Genomic DNA, 6,032 nt, shown 5'->3' on the forward strand with positions numbered 1-6,032 from the left:
ATCAGTTAAAGTTACAAAATTGTGTGGTCATTTTGTAACATAAATAAAGTTAGATTGGAAAAAAGAATATGTATAGCACTTACTTCATTTTTACTGTAGTAACGTAAATATATATTCTTGAATTATTTTTTTATCGCACATATACAATCATGATAATTTTATAGTGTCGAGTAACCCTACATCCGATCACTATTTCCAACCTCCATCCGCAATGGGTGACGTGGCCATATATAATAATGTCATATAAAATACTCATATGATCATATGAAGCTTCATGTGCCTTTATAATTGGGTGTGCATAATTAATGACTATATAGTGTCTAGATTTGTTTCCGATATGTTCCCTTACTTTAGATTGCATGCCTTGTACAATTTAACGTTAATTATTATTATTATTTTTATTTTCCTGTGAAGTGACTTTAAATTAGTTAAAGTTAAATTGTACTTAATAGTAGTTGATATTTACATAAACTTGAATTTCTATTAGTAAATTTTTTTTTTAATATTTTATTGAGTTGTTAATTTTCGTTACTTCTTTTATTGTTTAGGATGACTATACGAGATCTTGTGTTCGAGGTGCATTACGGTGGTAAGATTAATAGGGGGTTTACGTGCACATATGTGGGGGGTGAGGTAGATGTGCATGATGAGACGTACGATGAGGACAAGTTGTCATTTTTTGAGATTGAGGGTATAGTAAAAAACTATGGATACAAGTCAGGGGATCTAGTGTATTACTTACAACCAGGTTGTACTCTTCAAGGGGGTTTGAAATTAATTTCATCGGATCATAACGTCTTGGAAATGGTTGCTGCACATAAAGGGGTACCGGTTATTGAGTTGTATCTTGTTTCATTTGATGAGCCTGCAGTTAATGACGATGAAGATGATGACGATAATGATGATGGTGATGGTGAACATTGTGAAAATAGTAGGATTGATCGAGATGATCCTTATTGGGAAGAAGTATTCGAACCGGACTTGTTTGATGAAGATAGCAATCTACCTGGGCCATCCACGGCAGGAGGAAATGTTGAGGAGGGTGGTGTTGAGGGTAATGACGAGGGTGATGGGGAGGGTAATGAGGGTGAGGATGGTGATGAGGATAATGATGAGGAGGGGGATGAGGATAGGGATGAGGATAATGATGAGGAGGGGGAGAGTGATGAGGCGGCGGAGGATGATAATGAAAATGCAAATGCAAGGGTAGCTAAAAAAGGTAGTGGAGGGGGTCAGTGCTATGGTGATGAGGTTGATGGTGATGAGGCAAACTCTGACATGGCTAGAAGTGACATTCTTGTATCCCCTCCTAGAAGTGACGAGGAGAATGAGGTTTCATCTGTTTCCAGATTTGTTACTAGGCGAACAGAGTTTCAACTGACTGACATGTCGAATCCACAGTTGAGTAATGGGCAGGTATTTCCCTCAATCAAAGTGTTTAGAGAAGCAATTAGGGAGAACAATTTGAAGAAGGGGAAGGATGTAAGGTTTTAAAAAAATTACCTAGCCAAATGTATTGTCGTATGCAGAGATCCACGTTGTAGGTATCGGGTTTATGGCCGTAAATCCAAGGATCAAGAATCATTTCAAATTATATCGATACAAGACAAGCACACTTGTACAAGGCAGCATAGGAATTCGACTGTGAAATCTGCATGGATTGCTGATAAACTTATTGACAAGTTTAGAGTGCAACCTAACATGCCGTTGAAGGCAATTCTTGGGGAAGTGAAAGACAAATGGGGTGTTGATGTTAATAATTGTCAGTTGTATAGGGCTAGGAGAATTGCAAAGGAAATGCTGCAGGGCAAAGTAAAGCTGCAATACAATAAGCTGTGGGATTATTGTGAAACCGTTAGACAAACGAATCGGGGTAGTTGTGTGATGATGAAGGTTGAGAGACCTTTACTTGACTACCCATCATGTTTCCAAAGGTTGTATTTCTCATTGGCTGCCATGAAGAAAGGTTTTCGAGCTGGTTGTAGGCCTATCATTGGGTTGGATGGGTGCTTTTTGAAGGGAACTTATAAGGGACAGCTTTTGTCAGCCATTTCGAGGGATGGCAATAATAACATTTACCCAGTGGCTCTTGCAGTTGTTGAGGCAGAAACCAAAGACAGTTGGATATGGTTTCTTGAGACATTGCTCTCAGATCTTGGCACCCCTCCTGCACAAGGATGGACATTTATTTCTGATCGTCAAAAGGTAACTATATTATGAGTTCATTAAGTTTATTCCTTTATTGTTTTTCATTGTTTTTGTTAAAAGATAACAAAGTGTTGTTTATTATTCATTGTGGTTGTAGGGGCTACAACCAGCGTTTGACGTGGTGCTTCCCGGGGGTGACCATCGGTTTTGTGTGAGGCATTTGTATGCCAACTTCAGAGACGCAGGGCATCGTGGTCTTGCATTGAAAGACAAGTTATGGGCTGCGGCTGCTGCATACACTGAAGCTGAATTCTATAAGGCAATGGATGAATTGAAGCATATAAGCGAGGATGCACACAACTACTTGTCAAATGTTGACCCAAGCTCATGGTCCAGGGCTTGGTTCAATACATTCCCAAGGTGTGATCTACTTGTCAACAACCTTTGTGAGTGCTTCAATGCTTACATCCTGAATGCGCGTGACCTGCCGATCATATCCATGCTGGAATTCATAAGGAAGAAGTTGATGAAGAGATATCAAACGAAGAGGGATGGCATCCGCACCATGACTGGTACGCTATGTCCAAGGGTTGTTGCCAAATTGGACGAAATTGGACAAGTTGCTGGGCATTGCTACAGCACATATGCTGGGGATGGGTTATACGAAGTAACCCACAATAATAAACAATATGTTGTGAATTTGTTGAGGAAAACTTGTGGGTGTAGACAGTGGGACATGACAGGAATTCCCTGTGCACATGCAATGTCTGCAATTTGGTTTTTTAATGCAAACCCTGAGGATTACGTAGATGATTGGTATAGCATTGAGATGTATAAAAAGGCGTATGATGAAATTGTGTATCCAATGCCTGGAGAGGACCAATGGGTGAAGACTAACTGCGACAAAGTGGACCCCCCTATAAGTAGAATACAACCAGGGAGGCCCAGAAAAGTAAGGACAAGGGGTCCAGAAGAGCCGGTTAATCAATACCGTATGAGGAAGGGTGGAGTGAGGATGAGATGCAGCAAATGTAGAGGGGTTGGACACAATAGCAGAACATGTCCACGAAACAGAACAGAGGCAGTGAATTATAGAAGAGGAAGCAGTAGTAGAAGACAACATGAGGTGAGTTACTACATACATATATTATTAATTTTTAATTTTTGTCAAGCGGATTTTCTCCTGTTCATTATATATCGTATGATGTTATTAATTTACAAGCTTATTATCATAGGTACAAGATGATAGTGGTCGAAGTGTACATGATCAGACCCCAACTCCCCAGCCAACCATTGATGCTGAAATAGTAAGTGATAAACTGTTTAAATGTCATTACTCATTATAATTAGTTCATTACATTTGATTTACCAAGTTGACATCATATTTGCAGATTTCGCAAGATGCTGATGCTTCTTCTAGAGGTAGAAGGAGTACTAGGGGTAGGGGTAGGGGTAGAGGTAGAGGTCAGTTTCAACCTACCCCAGAAGGGTCTACTGGACTTCAAAGAGGTGGACCAAGAACTAGGGGAGGGCCTACTGGGCTGCACAGAGGTGGACCAAGAACTAGGGGAGGGCCCACTGGACTGCATATTAGTGGACCTATGACTAGGAGTGGAGGTAGAGGTCAGTTTCAGGGTACAGTCCACACCGTCAGATTATATGGGCCATCTCAACATCAAACCCCACAGTCTCAGGGCAATTCTACTGTGAGCACATGATTATAATATTACTTTTGGATGACATAATAAAATGTTATTTCAAATATTTAATATTGTGAAATGTTACAACATTTCAGGGTACTGGTACTGTCAATACCGTAAGGTTATACGGACCTCCTCATACACAGTCGACACAATCTCAGAGGCTTTCTAGTGTCAATGTGAGTACTTCACACACTAAGTGTTTATTTTGGTATTTTTGGAAATAAACTTGTTATTACTAGAGAGAGTCTACTATTCTTCTATGTTAGACTTTTTATGTAAACTTGTTTTCTGTATGCTGTGTGACTTTTTATGCTGTGTGACTTTTTATTATAGACAAAAAAGCAACATTTGTCTGTATTTATCTCTTCGATGTTTTTTTTTTTTTTTTTTTATTCATTTTGGTTTGGCTTGTTAAATTGTGTTTGAATTCAGTTTGCTGAGTTCCATTTCGTTGAGCTTTGTGTTTGTGAAATTGTTAATTGGGGTTTTATAGAGCAGAAGTTAATGGATTGTTGTGTTTTCGTTAGGGTTTGGTATAGTTTGTTTTTATTACTTAATGTTTTGTTGCGGCTATGGTAGAGAGAGGAGCGGAGAAGAAAATTGAATTGTGTTTATACGTATGTGGGATTGAATTGGTTTGTATTATTTAGTTATTGCTAATTAGTTTTTGAAATTCCTGAAATCTGATTCTGAAAAATATTAAATAGAAAAAGAAAAGATTGTAAATTTTGTTTTATTCATTTCTTATACTACCCGACATATGATTTTCAAGTTAAGACTCAGTAATCTACTTTTTGTGTACATTTTTCGAAATAGTTAGTTGTTATTAGGGAGGTTTTGAATGTTGTTTTGCGAACGGTACCAAATACTTCCTTTTTTGATTTTATATATTTTTTTTAACCAAAATTTGTTTTTAGAAATAAGAAATGGTACGGTTGGTACCACTGATGTTTACTTTTCCCTTCAGTTTGAGAAGGTCATATAGTTTAACATAACCAACAATTTGGCTAACAAACAACAGATTTTAGGTTTTTCTCGCCCTAAATGGATGCTAACTGAACCAAATCATTGTGCTCAGCTAAAGAGTGGGGAGGTAGCTGGGAGGTTTGCTTTTGTCCGATCAAAATCAAATTCGTGTTAAAAAACTATTGTATGCGAGTCAGTAAAGTGGATGTTTTATGGTTCTAGAAGATGAGAATATCACAATGGGTATTTCCTTGTCTTATTTTTATCTCATATCAATTCTTAATCTGTTGATATCTGTAGCTTATGATAAATGCCTTGATATCTGTAGTTTTTGATAAATGCCTTGATTGATATCATCTCTCTGATTTCCATTGATTTTGAAGGGTCCTACATTGCAATAGTCGCCTTCTTATGATTTCCTCACTTCTTGTATTGCTTTGCAGTTCTCTTATATACCCCCATCCATCAAGTTTTACTATATGTGTGTGTATGTGTTTTGAATTGTTTGGCAACGTGTGTGTGTATGTGTTTTGAATTGTTTGTTAATGTCTTTTGTCTTCTATATATATATATTTTGTATTAAACGTATCTACAATTTTGGGAATTTTTTATTTTTTATTATTGGTTCCCCAAATATGAGCCCACAGTTGTCGACGCAGGAACATGGAACATCGCACCTAGAAGGGACTCCTTTACCAAGCGGATCTTCTCAGCATTCTCAACAACATTTGGGGCGTACTACTGCATGTACATCAGCACCTGCCAGAAGAGGTAAAACGATTGTGCCGACTGTGGATAAGGCAATTGCAGTCATGGAGTCTAACAAGAGAAAAAGGAAGAAGCCAGATTGGCAAAAATATTAGACACCAAGAAAATGGATTACAAACATCGCACATTGATCGTTGTGGATGTGTATATATATATATATATATGTATGGTTAATGCTACAATTTGGTTATTTTGGATGTGTAATATCTATATAGGTGATGGTAGACAGATTAACCTTGTAGCCGTTACAATTTGGTTATTTTGGATGTGTAATATGTATATAGGTGATGGTAGACAGATTAACCTTGTAGCCGTTACAATTTGGTTATTTTGGATGTGTAATATGTATATAGGTGATGGTAGACACATTAACCTTGTAGCCGTTACAATTTGGTTATTTTGGATGTGTAATATGTATATAGGTGATGGTAGACACATTAACCTTGT

At 37.7% G+C, this 6,032-nt stretch overlaps 1 pseudogene; it reads left to right on the forward strand.

Moving 5' to 3' along the window:
- Positions 1-549: 549 nt before the first annotated feature.
- LOC148584213 (uncharacterized) lies at positions 550-5,680 on the forward strand (annotated as a pseudogene).
- Positions 5,681-6,032: the final 352 nt, after the last annotated feature.

The sequence above is a fragment of the Corylus avellana genome, chromosome 8, assembly GCF_965113065.1.
Source record: "Corylus avellana chromosome 8, dhCorAvel1.hap1.2, whole genome shotgun sequence".
Classification (NCBI taxonomy): domain Eukaryota; kingdom Viridiplantae; phylum Streptophyta; class Magnoliopsida; order Fagales; family Betulaceae; genus Corylus; species Corylus avellana.